Source organism: Macrotis lagotis, chromosome X (genome assembly GCF_037893015.1).
Source record: "Macrotis lagotis isolate mMagLag1 chromosome X, bilby.v1.9.chrom.fasta, whole genome shotgun sequence".
Lineage (NCBI taxonomy): Eukaryota > Metazoa > Chordata > Mammalia > Peramelemorphia > Peramelidae > Macrotis > Macrotis lagotis.
Genome location: NC_133666.1, coordinates 699594970 through 699615347, shown reverse-complemented (window position 1 = coordinate 699615347; position 20378 = coordinate 699594970). Strand labels below are relative to the sequence as shown.

Below are 20378 nucleotides of genomic sequence, written 5' to 3'. Positions count from 1 at the left end.
CTCCCAGAGAGCCAGGCAAGCAGAACCATGCTAAGAGATTGCTACAGAGAGCATCCAGAAGTGTCTGTAAACAGAAGTCAATGGAAACCTCCAGAACTCCCCTTGCGTCCAGTAGAGACGCTACCGGGACAGACAAGAAGGGGCCTGCCTGGCCAGAGGCACTACTGTATCCAGGTGCTTTGCTCACCTGGTTTACACTGTTCCCAGCTGTGAGGGATTGTTCTGAGAAAGGAGATGGGGCTGCTGTCTCTTCAGCAATGACTTTGAAAGAAAAGCAAAAGGCATCAGCAGAACCTGCTTTTCTTCTTTTGCCAGGAGAGAGAAGTTCTGTGGTCCAGAAAGGGGGTGGGGGGGAGGGATCTTCTGTCCAGAAGTCACTCAAAGGATCCCAACTTTGAAAAAAAAAGATTTGGATGATTTCCCATTAACAAGTACCTCTGTGTCTGTGTCTGTGTCTGTGTGTGTGTGTCTGTGTCTGTGTCTGCGTCTGCCTATCTGTCTGTTTTCCTATTCCTCCTGTTCCCCCACACACACTTCCAAGCCCCTCCATCAGACATGGGATCATAGATTCAGACCTGGAGCAAACATTATAATTCCTCCAACTAGTCCAGCAATCCCCTCATTTTCCTGATGAGGAAACTGAGGCCTGGAGAAAGAGAATAAGTAGAATTGCCCAGATCTCACAGGCAGCAAATGGAAGGGCAGAGAATTCATGAAGGAAGGCCTCAGCCTCCAGATCCTTTGTAAGAGGTAGGAGTGGAGGGAAGGGTGGAGGGCCAGGGGAGCAGAACTAGATGGGGGTGTGGGGGAAGCAGGTGGGTGGGAAGGGGACAAGGAAAGGGCAGCCGGGTTGGTGGCATCCTCATCAGGCACAGCCCGGACTTCTGGCTTGGGAGAAGGAAGGAGGCCCAGGGAGATGGAGGCTGGCCTGTCCACAGGTCAGCTCTCTGGGGTGGGGGGAGCAGGTGTAGTTCCAGAACCCTGGGCTTTCACCTCCCACCCTCCCCCACAGGCCTTGCACCCACAGATCCAGGGAGTAGGGTGGGGGGAGATCACACTCTGCCTCCATGAAGCACCAGTCTCCTCCAATCCTCCCTGCCTCCCCAGGACTGAGGACTGCCCTGGAGCCACACTTGGGCCATGTCCACCAGGTCAGGTATCTTCAGATATTGACCTCTTCACAACCATGGTCTTGGACCTCTACCTGGACCTGATCTCCCAGCCCTGCTGTGTGGTCTGTCTCTTTGCCGAGGCTAATTGCAATCCACTTCGAGCTGAAGAGAATGAAGCTGTTTCAGGGTGAGCCTCCAGCCCCAAACACTGGTCCCCCAACAATCTTTGACGCTGCCTTAAACAAAGCCCACCCCCATTCACCCCGAGTTCAGCTCCAGTCTGGGGGAGTCCAGCCCAGCCAAGTCCTAACTCTTCCCCCTTCAGGCTGAAAGTGGGGATGGGGGAGACAGATTGCGGTGGGGGGGCAGGGGCTACAGCCGAGCTTCTTAGGGAAGAGAGAGCAGCCCCCCCCAACTCCATCCTAGAGGCATTGGGGTGGGGAAGGAAAGACTAAAAAGGAAACTGAGTCAAGAACTCAATATGATCATAAACTTTCCTCCTGTGGCCTCCCAACATTTAAGGGACCTTTAATTAGAGGAGAAGGAGGGGGCAAGGACCGGTGTTCTGCCCCCCCCATCTCTGTGTGGATCTTCCATCCCACCTGCTTGATGCCACCAGGGTGGGAAAGGGAGCCTCCCCCCTCCCCGTGGCTTCCTGAGGGGAAGGGGGCAGGGCCATCTAGGGGCCACCTCCCTCCCTGCCTGTCACTTTGTCTTTTCCATGCACAGACCTTTCTCCGCCCCCTGCCCCCTGCTCTGCCTAGGGGCATCCTTACCTTTTCTTCCTTACCTTTTCCTCCTACTCTGAGCCCAGACTGGACCTCAGGTCTGGTGGGGGGGGGCGCTGAGCTGGGGCTGATTCAGTTCCCTCCTTAACTCAGTAGGCCTTTGGGGGGAAGGGGACTGGGCTTCCTGTGCCTCCTCCTGGAGCTCTGACCATTAGCTTTCCCCAGTTAGAGAGGCAGGATTCAAGAAATAAAACCAAAAAACTGAACCAAAGAAACCTTGAAACTGTGTCCCTGGAGCTTGGGCAGTGCGGCCTCTTGGGTTTGTTGTTTGTCCTTCATTCTGGAAGAAGAGCAGTACTTCTGGGAGGTGATGCCTTCACACGCACATGAATCGGATTGGAGCAAGGGGGCTGTGCTCAGTCCTCAGCCTCACTTTCTCCTCTGGAGCCATCTGAGTCCAGGGGCCAGAGATGGATCAGGACGACTGGAGATGGTCCTGGATGGAGGCATTCAAGATGAAGTGACTTGCCCAAGGTCACACAACTAATAAGTGGCAAATATCTGTGTCTGGATTCGAACTCCTTTCCTCCTGCCTTCAAGACCATTGCTCTATCCACTGCACCGCCTAGCTGCCCATGCCACTGAGTAGGAACTCATTGACCTGACTTATAAAGCTCCCATCAAGAGATCCCTTCCTCCACTACTTCTGGTGCTCACCATCCTGGAGTGCTGCCAGGGTTTCTGAGGCTTGGACAGGCCCGGTCCGTCTGGATCTGAGGGAGACCTTGATCCCAGGCCCTCCTCGCTCCCAGATCTCCAGCCATCTGGAAGACTAGCTTCCCTGGCTCAGCTAGAACCTGCAGCTGCCACCAGTGATGAAGGCAGACTCCTCCCTCCCTGACCCCCCAGCCCCTCGGGTTTTCCTCTCAGACAACCCAGGAGGCCCCAGTTCTGTCGGGCGCCTAACTGTTGGTAATGCTCCTTGGTTCTCTAGTGGACCTAGTAAACCTTATGGAAAAGGGCTCTTCCTCTCCAACTCCCAGCCTCCATTCCTTTTACTCCCTTCTTCCTCCCCTCTCCTCTCTCCATCTTTGCCTTCCTCTCAGCTCTCTCCTCTTTTGCCTTCCCTACTAGCTTCCCTAAGCAATAGAAACTCTTCTATCACCGCTGACAGCCCTGGATCCCAGAACCACATTAAACAGCTTGCCTTTGTTGGCCAAAGAATTATTCTTTCGAAAACAATCAATGAAGTAGTCTAAAGATCATCAGATTATGCGGGAAAACAAAACTCTCCAATCTGGCTAAACTAGTCGGAAGGAAAAGACCATTGAGATGAGGAACAGAAAGCCAAGGGATTGCTGGGAAGCCGGAGGCAGAAAAGTGGGGCGGAACCAAGCAATAAAATTTATTAATGATAAGTAGGCTAGACTCCTCAAGTGAGAGGTCATCAAGTTAGTGAAGCTTGCAAGGCAAGGGTGTTTAAAGGGCCAAAAGGCATTGTTTTCACCAGGTAATTGGGGAGGGGATTGTTGCTATGAGAGGGTCACCTAACTTTGGTGGAAGTGCATATGTGGTTACCCTGAATGCACATAGAAAAGTCCACTTAGAGGGGCTACTCATAATGCAAGTTAATGGTATTACAAGTTAGCTTGATTTTTGTCATAAATTTAACCAAGGGATGGCAAAGACCGGGAATGCCCATGGGTTACCCAAGGCTGTGATTTATGGTCCAGGGTTCCTGGTGCACAACCCTATGGTATTTCTTGTAGACTGGCCTAAACAGGAGTTAGTTCAGATTTGTTTGCTATTCCATTCTAATGGACTCAGGAGTTGAGGCTGGGTTATCCTCCATCACTGCTATCTGAGAGTTCTCCCTTCATCCTGGAAAGAGGACCCATAGGGGGAGAAGGACACTGAGGGCTGCTCTGGAAAGAGTCGGCTACTTGACTCAGACTCACAATTTATCTTAAAACACCAAAATCAAACCAGGGATTATGTCTGTATATTTCCCATTAATGAATACAACTTCCATAATCTATTTTTAATCAACTAAGCTCAGGATCCTCAGGTCATTAATATTGGTTAAATAAACTGAAGAAAGCCCCCTTTCTCCATTGTAATAACAATGAATTCCTCAGTCTCTCAGGATTTCATCCAGTGGGTAGAGAATTGCCCTTGACGAACAGGGAAGACCTGGCTCCTACCTTAGTCACCAGTTTTGTGAACTTGAGCAAGTAACAACATTTATCAACCTTGGTTTTCTTCTACTGGAAGTGAGAATAACAATATCCACTGACAAAGTGGTGGTGAGGATAAGTGAGTTATGAATTCAAGTCACTTTGCAAACCTTTAAAGAGTTGGATACATGCTGAGAGACCCAAAGAAAAGGAAAGGACAATGCCTATCCCAATGGGGCTCCTGTTGTAAAGGGAGACAACATATTAACACAAAACAAAATAAAAAGCTGAAAAGGGAAGTACCACCTCTAGTGCAGAGGCCCGTAGCAAGTCAGAGGAAGGGGTGGCTAGTGCCCTCCTTAGATAGATCTACACTACCCAAGCAGAGGGAGGAAGAGATCCCCAGGCAAACATTCCCAGGAGGTGCAAGTATCAGGGTTGCTGAGATCTGGCAAGAGGAAGAGATTCTGGGAGAGGATGGTCAAGTCAGAAGGACTGGAGTCAGGTGGGAGAAGAAGTCATCTCACTACTGACTTTCCTACCCAGCTCCACTGCACCTGGAAAATCTGATACCTTCAACGAAAAACAGAGAATATTTTCCAAGACACCATCCACTACTTTATGACTTTGGTGTGGTTCTGAATCCTCCCTGACTTTTGCCTCTAGTCCACCCACCTGGATCATCATCTGCCTTATCTCTCCATCTTTTACACACAGATCAGATGAGACACTTTGTCAAAATACTGGCTGTAGCCTCTCTATGATAGGGCTACTCCATTCTCCCACCTGCCAGTACAATGAGCTCATTGTTCAAAAGATCTGAGTGGAGTGCTGAGCTCCCGGGGGTCTCCCATCCAGCTCTTTAGACACCTCTACTATTTCTATATCTCCTGGAATCATTTCTTTGCACCTTCAGAAATTAATCTCATTGTTGAGAGCTATCCATTGGTTAACATCCCTTGCAGCTGATTTGTCAATGAGATGGGACCTAAACGTTCCCTGGACACTTTGGGAGCTGTTCTGCAGACATTTGGGGTGCCTAGGAGACCCTGCCTACTTTGCATTGCTTTGTCACAAACTCAAGGGTAAACCCAAGGGCCACTAGGTGGAGCCATGGTGCACAAAGTGCTGGGCTTCCAATCAGGAAGATTCATCTGAGTTCAAATTTGAGCTCACTTAAGCAGTGTGACCCTGAATAAGTCACCCCACTCTGTTTACCTTAGTTTCCTCATCTGTCAAATGAATTGGAGAAGGAAATGGCAAAACCACTCTGGTATCTGCCAAAAATAGCTCAAATGGAAACACAGAGTTGGATAACTGGGAATGACTGAACAACAAAATCCCAGACTCTAAGGTGGGAATTGTTCCATCATTTCCACTGGAGTCATTAATTTCTCTCTTTGGCTTAGAAGTAGACAAAGAGGGGCAGCTAGGTGGCAGCGGTGGATAGAGCACTGGCCCTGTAGTCAGGAGTACCTGAGTTCAAATCTGACTTCAGATACTTACTAATTACCTAGCTGTGTGGCCTTGGGCAAGCCACTTAGCCCCATTTGCCTTGCAAAAACTAAAAAACAAAAAAGTAGACAAAGAATAAGAGTTCTTCTGATTGCTTTTTTCACCTGCTTTTTCCTCTTCTAGAATAAGGGGTTTAGACAAGAGAAAATGGAAGAGCCCATCAGAGTTGTTCTCCCTACCTGGCCCTTGAGCTGACCTCCTTCATATCCTCCGTCTCTGACTCACTTCCTTAGACAGGCCTTGTCTCTAGGAATGGAGTCCCAAAGAGTGAGGGCAATCGCAACAATCCCAATATCCTGGTCAACTGCCCCACACTGAGAAAATGGAAAATCAGTATCTCAGCCCCCTTCCAGGATGCCCAAGTACCAAGAACCAATGGACAGCTCCCTGAGGACTACAGCCTGGAGGGGAGAGGAGAGGGTCCTTCCTGCCTCATTACACACATCTGCTCTCTCTTTAGGGCAGCACTTGGCTGATGACTTTGCCAAGGTAAACAGAAGAGACTGCTGGCCCTGAAAGATGGAAATTTTACCTTGGCAAAAAGGTGCCTTTCCTGGGCCCTTGGCACAGATCATCTAGTGCAGCCCCATGTTTGCCTACACTCACACCCTCCTTTTATTCCCATGTTTATCTTCACTATCTGTCTTTGAGAGGTTTTTGAGGGGACATTATCAGTTGTTGATTTTATTTGTAGAGTTAATGCACAGCTAAGAAGGATGGGGTGTAAAAGAGAGAGAAAGGAAGGACAGACTAGGACAGAGAGAGAAAGATGATGGGGTCTTGAATGGCTGATCAGGATTCAGACATCATCCATCCCAAGGACCTGCACTGTAAAGTAAATGACCTTGCCTACAAGATGTCAGCTTTCTTGGAGACCAGAGAGATATTCAGGGGCATAAGGAGAAAGAGAAGGTGACAGACAGAGAAAAAGACAAAAACAGAGAAACAGACAAAAAGACTGAGAAAGTGAGGAAGAAAAGAAGGAGGAGAGAGAGAGAGAGAGAGAGAGAGAGAGAGAGAGAGAGAGAGAGAGAGAGAGAGAGAGAGAGAGAAGCATATGAAGTGGATAGAAGTGGTAGCGAGGAGAGGACCTTTGAGTTTGGATGGGATCTTTAAATTACATAGAGAAAGTGACTAAATTTCTTCTTTTTTTTCTTCCTAGTATAATTCAAGGGCATTTGTTTAGCTTATTCCAGAGACCCTTTGGCTCTATCAAGAAGAGAAAGTCAAAGGCCAGTGTACTGACCTGGGAGTGAAATCATATAGTCTTGTGTTCTCTACCCTCACTTCTTAACAAACCCACCCTTCGCATGCTGGATCCAAAGGAAGTGGTTGAATTCTTGAAAGTCTCTTTATGCAAATGCACTGCTAAGCCTAAATGTGCCCCAAGAAGGTAGGAGGAAGAGAATGCTGAGAAGGAGTCAGTGGGAGTCCCTGACCAAGACTGTCCTTCATCCCGGCTCATTGTGGCCATCCTGCACTACTTGAATCAGAAATACAAGACTCCAAATCACTGGGATGCTCCAGACCTGCAGGACCCAGCAAAGGTGGAAGAATATCTATCCTGGAATGCTGATTCCATTCAAGGAACCTTTGGCATGATGCTATGGTTTCAGGTAAGACTGGAGGGCAATGGGCAAGAGAGTCCTCCCAACCTGCTCTGGCCTTTATACCTTTATTGAAGGCCATAAAGTTCTCAAGTGGGGAAATGAGCCCAGCTGGAGTTGGGAAGGTGACCTTTTGTGTGGAGTTGAGATTGAACCCTTGTCTCTCGACCTTGCCAGTCTCTGAATCCTCTGTTCAATATTCACATCCTCAAGGAGAAAGTGGACAAGAACATGGCCTTCATGAGTCAATTCCTGCAACACCTGGAGCAGAAGTTCCTGCAGGACAAGCCCTTGCTCACTGGTGACCAGATCTCATCGGCTGATCTGATGGCTCTGGAGGAGTTGATGCAGGTGTGGGGGGACAGACTCTGGCCTGGAGGTGGGAAATGTGGGAACCAAGGGCAGTTGCACAGAGCCAGAAATGAGCAGATGCCAGATGATCCTCAGCCCTGCTTGTCCTTACTCTTCCATAAGGGTGAGTAACTCCCTTCCATAGGGCTGGGGAGACCCAGGTCCTCAGCCATGTGTGCATTCATGTTTGCAGAGTCCTCAAATCATTCTTTCAAGGGATCCTTTCAAGGGATGCAAGAGCTAAGTTGGGACATTATTAGATAGATCAGGGAGGTGTTATCATCATCATCATCATCATCATCATCATCATCATCATTGAGAACAAGACGTCCTTCCTAGGCAGCGATTGTGGCCCAAATGTTAAGGACACAAAAAAGGGTCAAACCATGGTCTTCCTCTAGAGAGGAACTAAAAAGTCTAATGGAGGAGCCAACATACAAATAGTGACTTCTCTACACAATTTCTCCAGAGTAGATGGAGGCAATGCCAGGTGGATGGCACTACTTGGGGCAAGGGATGGAGGGACCAGGAAAGGCTTTCTCCTGAAGGAAGGATTTGAGCTGAATCTTGAAGATAGCCAGAAAGCAGAGGTGAAGATGGGGAGATCCCATAAGGAGGGGCAAGAAGAGTTGGCAGATGCCACTTTGTGTGTGAGGATGTTAATCTTTGATTATGCAGAAGGGACTAAAGGGTTGGAACTGAGAAGGCAGTGTCATGGGCTCTTCTTCCTGTCAGGTTCTGAGGTACCCATAGGTGCTGGGAAGTCTTTGCTGACAGCTCAGGTTCTCACTGGCTGTTTCTCCCCACATTATTGGGACCAGTGCCTAACCTTCTAATTCCATTTAGCCCAATAATACCATAACATCAAGGGATTCTTAGTTCAAAGAATATACAATCATTCTTCCTTAATCCCTTTGGTACATACCCTCTCCTTTACCTTCTCAATCAAAGCAACGCTTTGCTTCGTTTCTACGAAACTTTGGTTTAACCAAGTTTATGTCCAATGCAGCAGAGCCCCTTTTAGAATTGCTTCCTGATGCTTGGGGCATTGATGCTGTGTTATTGAAGCAGCTGATAGGGATTCTGGCTCCCAGATTCTGGTGATTCACTCTTCTGCAGATGGAGAATTCACTTTCTGCACCTAGAGTAACAGCTATTATCTATTCTCTTTATCAGTATCTCATTTGATCCTCACAACAATCATGAAAGGAAAATCCTTTTATTATCTTTATCTTATAATTGAGGAAACTGAGGTAGGCAGCAGTTAAATGGCAGGAACAAGGAGTAGAGAATGATATCAAGCTTGTGAGACGATGATTGGAAGGATGATGTTCACTTCAGACAGAAAAGGGAACTAAGGAAAAGGGAATGATGTAAGATGGATGTAATAAATCCTATTTTGGAAAAAATTAAGTTTGAAAAGTTTTAAGATATCTAAAAGGCTCTCAGCGAGGTGACCATCTTCCAGGTGAAGGATCAGCCTATTGAGAAGAACTCTGGAAAGAATCTTACCAGCAATGACAAAAAGAGAAATATCCCTGTGATTGACACAGGTCAATCTAGTCCCTTTACCTTTATAGAGATGGACAATGGAGGCATCTTTGAATTCTTGGGGGAACAAACTCTTCGTGCCATATAACCTGGAACATTTCAGTCAGTTTTTGGATGAGCAGTGGATCCCCCAGCTTATAGGTCTCAGCTGGAATAGAATCAACAACAGGTGCTTTGCCACTTGAAAGGAGCCTAATGACATTCAAAATCTCTTCAGTTGAAATTTCAACTAGAGACTTATTGACTTCAATTTGAAATAAATGGTCAGTGGCTAATGTATTGACTGATGATGGTCTGTTAAGAATACCATGGAAGTGTTCAGCCCATCTCCCTAGGATCACATCCCTCTCCTTAATCAGCACTGAATAGTTGAGATGCGCCATAGATCTTTGGCCCATAAATTGCCTTCAGGGCATCATGAATGCATTTTGGTTTGGTTACTGTCTGCATAAAATTGAATTTCATCTGCCTTCTTACTGAGTCAGAAGTCCTGTATTACTCTAAGCTTTGCTTGTACTTTACTTTAGATGGAATTAAATGCTGCCTTCTTAGAAATGCTGAGCTATCTTGCTGGTAAACCCTGGGGAGTTATTTTTCAGGTAGGAGCTTCTGTATTTCCCTAACACTTTTTTTCTCCTCCACTGTTGCCAATTGTGGGTTGGCATTCTAATCTCTTGACACTAATTCTTCTAGTAGTCATTCTGCCTTGGGGCCATTGTTTTGGTTGAAGGTGAATACTTAGCTTAGAGAATGGCCTCTGTCACTCTCACATCCTGTCTGTCTCTTCTTCCTTAAGATCACAAAGTCTAATGGATGCCAATGTTTGCTGCTAGGCTACATCCCGGAAGTTTTATTGCATTTAAGTAAATGGAAGGGAGTGTTTCTGATGAGAAGGTCATGAGATACACAAGTCTTCAGCAGTAGGTTTCTGTTTCCTCCCAAGGACTCCCTGCCATCTCTGGTAATCTGAGCCTACTCTAGTGTTAAAGTCACCCAGAATTATAAACTTGTCCTCTTTTCATACATTGATGATGAGGGTCTCCAGGTCTTCATTTTTCTTTTTTTTTTTTTTCTTTTTTTTTTTTTAGATTTTCTTTTGCGGGGGAGGTTTGGTTTTTTGTTGGTTTGTTTTTTGTGTGTGTGGTTTTTTTTGCAAGGCAATGGGGTTAAGTGGCTTGCCCAAGGTCACACAGCTAGGTAATTATTAAGTGCCTGAGTCTGCATTTGAACTCAGGGACTCCTGACTCCAGGGCCGGCGCTCTATCCACTGCGCCACCTAGCTGCCCCAGTCTTCATTTTTCTTAAACTTCATCACTGTTTGTCACAGTGAGAGTATAAGCACTGATGATGGTGTCAGACTATTTTCCTATAAGTGGCAATCACATTGTCATGAGCCTGTCATTCATTCCTTTTGGCAGGCATTCGAGAATGTTGACTAGATAGCTTTTAAACATTTTTTTCTTTTCAATTGATATTTTATTTTTCTAATTACATGTTATTAAATCCACATGTATTTGAATATTTTTAAGTTTCATAATTTTCTTCTGACCTCCCTTCTTGCCCCCCTCCCCTCTAAACAGTCAGGTGAAAATTGTACATACACTTTTATGTTTTACATGGTTACGGATTAGTCATTTTTGGTGTGAGGAATTAGGATTAAGGGAAAAGAAAGAAATCCATGAGATAGGAAAGCAACACATAAGAAATTTTTAAAAAGTGAATGTGGTATGTATTCAGATTCTGTAGGGGTTTTTTTATTTTGTTTTTCATCGCCTGGATGAGGATAGCATTGTCCACAGATAGTTTCCTAAACTTGTCCAAGCTCTCTGAATTGCTGAGAGGAGCTGTATCATCCATCAAGGTGGATCAATTCACAATGTTGTTGTTAGTGTGTAAAATGTTCTCTCAGCTCTACTCCCTTTGCAGCTTCCTGTAATTCTTTCCATGCTTCTTTAGGGTCTGACCATTCATGGTTTCTTATAGAACAATAGTATTCCATAACATGCATATACCATAACTTGTTCAGCCAATCCCCAATAGATGGGCATCCCCTTCATTTCCAATTCTTTGCCACTCCAAAAAAAGTTGCTATGAATATTTTGGAGCATGAGGACCTTTCCTACTTTTTATGATCTCTTCTGGATATAGGCCTTGTATTGGAATTGTTGGGTCAAAGGGTATGATCAATTTTAATTCTCTTTGGGCATAGTTCCATATTGCTCTCCAGAATGGCTGAATTAGGGGTGGCTAGGTGGCACAGTAGATAAAGCACCAGCCCTGGAGTCAGGAGTACCTAGGTTCAAATCCGATATCACACTTAATAATTACCTAGCTGTGTGGCTTTGGGCAAGCCACTTAACCCCATTGCCTTGCAAAAAACTAAACAAAAAACAAAAACCAATGGTTGAATCAGTTCACAACTCCACCAGCAAAGCATTAATATCCCAATCCTCCCACAATGTCTCCAGCATTGATCATTTTTCCTTTTTGTCATCTTAGCCAATCTGATAGGTGTAGTGATAACTCAAGTTATTTTAATTTGCATTTCTCTAATCAATAATGAGTGGAATATTTCCAGTAAAACCCTCACGAGGTTAATATTCCTAGTGAGGTCCTCTCAGGGTAAAGTAATAAGAAAAATAAATATTATTATTGGATTATTCCTAGAAAGACCTTGCATTCCAAAAGAGAAGCTCATGAGCCACCTGCTTTATGATAAGACTATTTTTGCAAACTGGAAGGTCAGTATAACCATAGACATTATTTCATTAAGATAGTGATTGAAGGTCCCAAGTTACCTCAACATCTGGTGAGAAAAATATTATGAAAACATTTTATTCTTTTCACTATGCCTGTTGTTGGAATAGATTTTCTTCAAATATGATTGTACCTCAGGAGACTCAGTTAAAGGAGAAGGTGGTTAAGGAGGGGGGACCCTCATGGGGACCTACATAATCTTCCTTGGTTTGAATCTTGGTGGCAGTTCTTTGATTATGAGCCTGCCCTTCTCTTCAGAAAAGCAAATAAAAATTTCCTTTTGTTCAGACCAGTCCTGAAGACATTGTTTAGTGTATTCTTAATACATTAGTAATGACTTGGAGCATTTTTTCATATCATTATATATAGCCTTAATTTCTTCATTTGAAAGCTGTCTATTCATATCCTCTGACCATTTATCAATTGCAGAATTACTTGTAATGTTATAAATCTGATGCAATTCTCTATGTATCTTAGAAACGAGACCTTTATCAGAACCCCTGTGAGAATTGTTTCCCAGCTTTCTCTTTTCCTTCTAATTTAGGAAGCTTTTATTTTATGAGTACAAAACCTTTTTAATGTAATATAGTTGAAATTAACCATTTTGCAATTTATAATGAACTCTATTTCTTACTTGATCATAAATATCTCCCCTTTCCATAGATCTGAGAGGTGGAATATTTCCTGCACCCATTTTTGACCTTCTTTTGGTAAGACATATAATATGTATTCTCTGCCTAGTTTTGCCATACTAGTTTCCAGTTTTCCCAACAATTTTTGTCAAATAATGAATTCTTACCCCAGAGGCTGATGTCTTTGAGTCTGTCAAATAGGAGATCGCTGTAGTCATTTACTGCAGTTTCTTTTGAACCTGTTCTAATCCACTGGTCCATGACTCTATTTCTTAACTAATACCAGGCAGTTTTGATGATGGCTGCTTTATAGTGTAGTTTGAGATCTGGTAGAGCTGGGCCACCTTCCTTTACATTTTTTTTCATCAGTTCCCCTGCTATTCTTGTCCTTTTGTTGCTCCAGATGAATTTTGTTACTAATTTTTCTAGCTTGGTAAAAAAATTGTTTGGTGGTTTGATTGATATGATGCTGAATAAATAATTTAATTTGGGTGGAATTAACATTTTTATTACATTAGCTCAACCTAACCATGAGTAATTGGCATTTTTCCAATTGTTTGGATCTGACTTTATTTGGGCGGAGGAGAGCTTTATGATTGTGTTCTTACAATTTCTGGGTTTGTCTTGGGAGGTAGATTCCCAAGGATTTAATGCTATCTACAGTTATTTTAAAAGGAATTTCTCTTTCTATCTCTTGCTCTTGGGCTTGGGCTTGGGCTTTGTTGTTCATATATGGAAATGCTGCTGATTTGTGTAGGTTAAGTACACCATCAAATGATCTGCAAAAAGTGAAAGTTTTGCTTCCTCATTGCCAATTCTGAAGCTTCCTCTTTAACGAAGAATTTGTACTTTATATTAAGAACAGTTGTTTAAACTTATTGAAGGACTAAAAACTTTTTCAATTTGAATCTTGGGCTTCCAATGGAGTAGTCGGGTCCTCTTGGAAGGAAGGGTGGAGAGCTCCAGGATTCCAGGGCCAGCTCAAGGGGATCCTATGGTGCTGGCGCTGTCCAGCATCCTACACCTTAACCAACCCCATTGCATCCCCTTGGACATGCTACCTCGGGAGCTGCTGTTGAAGGGACAGTAGTTGCCCTTTGAGGTCCAGCTCAGCTCTCTCTGCCACCCTAGTCCTTTCCTACTCCCCTAGCCTTCTCTGCTTCCCCCAGCCCTCTAGGTCCTGTTCCCAACTCTTCCTATGTCACATTCCCTTTGAGCTGCTTTGATCCTGCCTTCCTCATAGAGTGCAGCACCCTCACTGATGAGGGCATGCCGTGCTGGGCAATCCTGTGCCAGTGTCTCCCATGCTGTATAATCAATTCTAAAGTTCTTAGTGTCCCAGTATTGCTTCTTCTGACCCCCTTGTGAGTGCTTACCCTATGTGAGTTCTCCATAAAATAGTTTTTGAGGGGCAAGCATATGTGTGGCATTTTAACACTATGTTCAACCCATAGTAGACAAGAAAATGAATGCAACATTTCTTGGGAAGTTGAAACTAAGGATAGTTGACCATTGATTGGCTCTGAGTGATTGTGGAGAAGGAGATATTAATGATGACTCTAAGTTTTCAAGTCAAGATGATTTGAAGGAAGGTTGAACAGCAATTAAAAAGTTTGAATGGAGTGGGAAGGGTTAAGTGGGGAGATGATGTCACTTTGGAAATTACTGAGTTTGAGATGTTTTCCTACAGTCTGTGTATTATGGGTTTTGATATATTTGAGAGGAGATTCAAGCTGGCAGTCAGGCATAGGCACATGGAAGTCATCTTGGGGGAGAAGCTGTGCCAAGAGACATGGGAAAACATTCATAAATTCTGTGCAGAAACCAGTCATTAAGAATATTCCCTCTGCAAAGCAAGAAAAGATGAAATTACAAATTTCAATGTCACCCTAATATAAGGTGAGAAGGTGAGCTGTGGGATGAGGTAGCTAGAGCTAGATGAGTAGGAGGTAAACTAAATGGAAGAGAAGGAAGAATTTCTGGCATCTTGCCTCTTATGATAACCTCATATGCCTGAATCCCAAAATGCCCATATTCTGTACCTGCTTCTTTCTTCAGGTTACTCACATCCCACTCTCCTACCCACTGAGAACCAGCTAGGTCCTCTGCCATTCCCAGTCTCCAGGTATGCCCAGCCTGTAGCACCTGAGAACCCTTAAAGGATAGAGTCTACTGCTCCTCCTTCCTTAGGTAGCCTCAACCCTTCCCAGAAGCTGATGGACAGAGGGAAGGACCGGGGCCCAGCTCCTCCCCAGTCAGGGAGGAATAAAGTGACTAAGGTCCTGATCAGCAGGCTGTTTCTGTTTTAGAATTTCTCCCCAGGTCAGAATCCTCCAATGCATGACCCCAGTGATGGCCAATAGTGCAGACAAATGCATCCATGGATACCACCTCCTTCTGTAGAAAGTGATGACCAGCACCCACACCTCCATGCATGCATCTGTGCTCATGAGAACAAATATAGATAGTGCAAATAACTCTCTCAGTTGTACACACTGACTAGTTCTTCTCCACACATAGGAAAGGATCAGTGAGCCAACTACCAGTGTTTGAGGGAAAAGATTTCAATGTCCAGGAATCCTCATTCTGGGTCTGGGAATTTTTTAGGTTTTATATAAACAAATGTGAAATCTTTTTTTAAAAAAATCTAGACCAAAATTGAATAGAGAACTCCTTACCTTGATGGTAATTCAAAGAGAAAAGGTCCTAAGTCTTTAAAGGTCTTCTGAGTTTCAGAGGGGTCAGCATGGAGAGAGACAAATCTGGAGGAGTGGGTAGAGGCCTGGCTCGGAGCCCACATGATCTAAGGTATACCCAACCTGGAAGCCTCTCACTACCATTTTAAAGGATGTTTATCCAGTTTCTGGATGATTAGTCATGGGAACTCATTCTCTTTGGACACAGGCTCTCCAAAGCTTCAAATAACTCTAAGAGTCAGACAATTTTTCATTGTGTTAATCCTAAATCTGCGATGTCTTCTCATTGCTTCTTTTTGAGCTGTGACACCAAGATCATCTTTAATTGCTCTTCCACATGACAGACTCACAAATATTTGAAGACAGATTATTGAAGGTTAAACGTTATTTACACCCACTATGAAGTGGAGGAGGTGGACACGTCACCCTCCCATTTCATTCTAACCCAGTCAAGGACTGTGTTCTGATATTTCCACAGACATTTTCAATGTTCTCGATATATTGATACTCTGGTCATCCCCCTTCCTGCTCATCCTCACTCCAGATCCTGGACCCTGCTCCTGGGACAGCAGACTCTGTGCTGGACTCTCTCCAGTGCTTTCTTCCTCTTCCCAACTCTTTCCAAACTAAATAGCTCCATGGGTTCCCATGCCTCCTCATGGTCCGGCTCCCCTTATGTTGTCTTGTCCTGTATGAGCTCTTTAATGGCTGCTCAGTCATGCTTGCTTAGTTTTGTTTTCCAAGTATTTAAGTTTTCCAAGTACCTGATGAATATTAAGAACTTAAGAAATACTTTTTCCTTCGTTTCTTTATTCACCTGTTCATTAATTCTTTTCTCTTTCATGTTTGTAAAAATACACTCGCTTATCTCTATTCTTATTTATGAAGAAAACTAGAAAACTTCTTTCCCCATTAGCTTTTCCAACTCTCTGCCCATATCAAACCAACCAGGCTCAAAGACTTAAGTAAACAGTGAAGTTACAGGCTTTACAGTTTACTATTAGCTCTTCCATAAAATGGGGATAGTAATTACCCCCACTTCCTAGGACTGTTGTAAGGATCAGGAACAATAACCAGTAGTAATTAACTTTTACACAGCACTTCTTAAGTTCTAGGTTCTGTGCCAAGTAGCTTATAATGATCATCTCATTGATTTTGAACGACTCTGAAAAGTTATTGCTATGATTATCTCCATTTTATAGTTTAGGAAGCTGAGGCAAAAAGAAGTCAAGTGATTTGCCCAGTGTCCCAAAGTAAGCTTCCCAGGATGGATTTTAAATCTTAATTCTAGATCCAGTGCTCCTGGGAAAATGAATGGCTTCTGGAAGAATAGATAAACCCCAGTCCTTTCAGGAACAATGTAAGAGTTGATTGGATGGTTCCAAAGCCAGGGGAAGGGCAATGTCTGAGAGAAAGTCAACTGTTGAGAAAATGGCCAAAGAGTAGGAAAGTGACTTGCTTGCAATAGTTGATCAGTTGAAGGGCAGCTAGGTGGTGCAGTGGATAGAGCACAGGCCCTGGAGTCAGGAGGACCTGAGTTCAAATCCGACCTCAGACACTTAATAATGACCTAGCTGTGTGGCCTTGAGCAAGCCATTTAACTCCATTGCCTTGCAAAAAAAAAAAGAAAAAAAAAACAACTAAAAAAGAAATAGTTGACCAGTTGAGTCAGTCACAAAGCAGACCAACAAAGGTGCCAAAGTCCCAGAGAAAAAGGCCAACGATCCCGAAGTGGAACAAGTGCATTTACCACCTTTCCTGGTCACTAGCATGAAATGTATCAGGACCATGCTATCTATACTCGTTGTAGCATTTCTGACCTCTTTCCCCAGCTTCAATGCATGTTGTTGGGCTGGGTCCCAGAAGGTAGTGACTATTTCTCCCCCAATGTCTTTTGGGGTAACGCTTGGGGGGCTTATTTTTTAATATTGCTGCTCATGACCCTCCAGCAATATGCTTCCTATTGATAAACTGCCTCGGTTAACTAGTTTTTCCAGGTTTTTTTTCAGTTAACTTTTGAAAAATAATTTACTATGGTGGTATATTCTGAAATCTGCCCAGTCCTAGCCCCAGCAGTCTGAACCACACTCAGCTACCAGTACACGCTGTACAGGTAATTCCTTGGGATAGTGAGATCCTACCCTTGTATCCAGTGATGGTGAACAGCATGTATGGCAAGGAGCTAGCTCATGCCTTCTGGTAAAGTCTCCTTCTCCTTTTAAGCCCATAAGGGTAGCTACGAGGTAGCATCAAGTGCCAAACCTAGAGTCATGAAGACTCATTTTCATGATTTGAAATCTGGCCTCAGACAAAGGCTGCATGACCTTGGGAAAGTCACAAACCCTGTTTACTTCAGATTCCTCATCTGTGATATGAGCTAGAGAAGAAAATGGCACAGACCACTCCTTGTCTAGAAGATGCTCAGTGGGGTTCTGAAGAGTCAGATGAGTATCTAATGAATGAATAACAGCCAATGTAAGAGAACAGTTAGTGTTCTTCTCTGGTTTGAGGAAGGTACAGTTCTTGAACCTCTTTCTGCACTGAGTGGCTATTTTTCTGTATCCATTTGTGTCCCTGTTCACACCCAATTTTTTTTTAGGTTTTTTGCAAAGCAATGGGGTTAAGTGACTTGCCCAAGGCCACACAGCTAGGTAATTGTTAAGCATCTGAGGCCAGATTTGAACTCAGGTACTCCTGAGTCCAGGGCCAGTGCTCTATCCACTGCACCACCTAGCAACACCCCAATGTTTCTTATAAATAAATTATCTACTACTGGCCTAACTTTTTCAATACTATAATTAATAAAGGAGAGTTAATGGAATGTTCCTTCTTAGGACTATACTCCCAAGAGATCATATGAAGAGAAAGGACTCCCATGTAGTACAAGCCAAAGTTTGTGTCTTTTCAATGCACCCTCTGGTCTAGGAACTGATGGCAGGGCAAGGGCTGGGCAAACTTTTCAAATTTAAAGTCCCTAAAGATGCAAGCAGCCCACTAGGTTAACCAATCAGAAATTACCTTATAGAGCCAAACAGATCACAGAGCAGGAATCATCTGATTTACATATTTAAAACTTCCTCTTCCCTTGATATTTACTGAGATTGGGGCTGAGAATGCCCCATGAACAAAGATGTTTGAGATCACTGTATTTGTGTGGGGGGTGGGGAGGGAATGGGGGCGGCAAGGGGCATGTCTGTTGTGTTCAAGCACAGGAAGGGCTGTCATCTGGAAAAGGGACCGGAGCTGTTCTCCTTTGCTGCAGAAGAGAACGAGGGACAACCGGGTCGGGGGAGGGAGTCACAAAGAGGTAGATGTAGGTTCAGTCTTGAGACAAAGCTCCTAATAATCAGCACTGCTCAAAAGTGGATTGGACTGCCTTCAGTGCTTGGAGTCTATAAACTGGAAGGCCGCTTGTATAAGCCATTGTGGAAAGGACTTTTGCAGGTCTGGGTTGGACTGGCTTGCTTCTGGGGGTTCCTTTTGTCTCTTTAGCCCGGGGGTCCCCTGGGCTCGGAGAAAAGAGAGTGCCAAAGTGAAGAGATGATCAACCTGGCTGGCAGGGGCCTGAAAGGAAAAGGCAAGGGGAGGACTGACAGGGAGGAATCAAAGACAAGGGCTTGGGAATCCCATTAGGGGAGCAGCTTTATCCTGTGACTTGACTTGGGCAGATACTAGATGGAATGGGGGTTCAGACCTTTGACCCAGCCATCCTTATTTTACATCTATCTCCCAACAAGAACAAAGAATCTAGAATGAGATTTGTAGTGGCTGTTTTGAAAACAGTGGATAGTCATCAATAGGAGAATGTCTGGTTGTGGTATAAGGATGTTAGGGAATTCTTTTGTTCTGTAAGAAATGCTGAGTTGGATGGTTTCAGAAAACTCTGCTAAGACTTAGATGAACTGATGAAATGATGTGAAGCAGAGTACACAGAACCAGTGAAACCGCACAAACTAACAAAATAATAAAGATAATCCACTTTGAAAGATTTAGGAAATCTGAGCAACACAAAGACCAATTATAATTCCAGAAAGCTCAGGATGGATCACTGGGGAACACTGATGGATTCAATTCAGATGAACCAATTAGAGATTTTACATTGTTTGACTTTGGTTTTTTTTTTGTTTTGTTTTGTTTTGTTTTTTGCTTTCCCAAGGCTGGGGCTGGGAGGTTTGGAAGTAGGGGGTTGATATTTGGGAGTCAGAGAGGGCAGATCTTGTTTTGAAAAAAAGTATCATTAAAAAAGAAGACATGGACAAAGTGTCCTCATCTGCACCTTGGGGACCTCGCAAACCCCACTGGGACAGGCAGCATGGACTGGGAAGAGGGAAGGGAAATGGGGTGGATCTTATGGGCAGGAACTCAGCTAGTCTGAGGCAGCAGGGGTATATCTGGAAGCTTCCTTTCATACCAAAGAATTCCTACTTTATATTAAGCACAGTTATTTTAACTTGCTGAGTTCCAATTTGAACCTGTCTCCAGCTTTGGGCCAAGTTGTCAGAGCCTCCTTGAGGCAGAGGATGGCCAGTTCCAGCACCCAAGTGACCTCTCCAGGGGATGCATCGCACTGTGCCGGCGCTGTCCATCGTGCTACTCCTTAACCAAGCCATCGCATCCCCCTGGCCATGCAGCCCTGGGAGCTGTTACTGTAGGGTCATTGGCATCCCTTAGAGGTCCAGCTCAGCCCCCCTCTCCCAAGTTCTCTCCTCCTCCAGCCCTCCCTGTTCCCAGCTCCCTCTGCCCCCAAGCCCTCTCTGATCCCTTTCCACCGGCTGGAAAATCCCCTGATACCTGACACAAATCCAACCAGGTCACCTCAGGCCTTGAACCCTTATTTCATCCTCCCGCACCCTCCTCTGACCTGCGTCCCCTTCCCAGCCCCTTTCCTCTCCCTTATTGCTGCTGACTCTGGAGGAGAGTGGACTGTCCTGAGGAAGGGAAAGAGGGACCGAGTACTTGGAGACCCCCCCCCACCCAGCTCAGACCCTTCTCCATTCCCAGCAGAGGGATGTTGGGGGAATTCCCTCCCACTTTTCTCCTGGGAGCACTGAGCCCCCAGGGTTGTGGCCTGGACCTGGACCTGGACTCTGGGCTCCTAAATCTGTGACCAACACCTTCCCTCCCACAGCCTTTCCCTGGGCTAGGGGGTCTCCTCCACGGATAGGGGACAGGATAGCATCAGGAAAGAATCTCTGGGTTCCCAGAAGCTGAAGTGTGAAGAGTGGGTCAGCCAGACAAGGCCAATCTTGACT

General features: G+C 44.7%; 2 pseudogenes; both read left to right on the top strand.

Moving 5' to 3' along the window:
* The window catches only part of LOC141499640 (vomeronasal type-2 receptor 26-like), an 841716-nt pseudogene that overhangs the window by 432311 nt on the left and 389027 nt on the right, over positions 1-20378 (top strand).
* Positions 1126-14323, top strand: LOC141497176 (glutathione S-transferase theta-2-like; annotated as a pseudogene).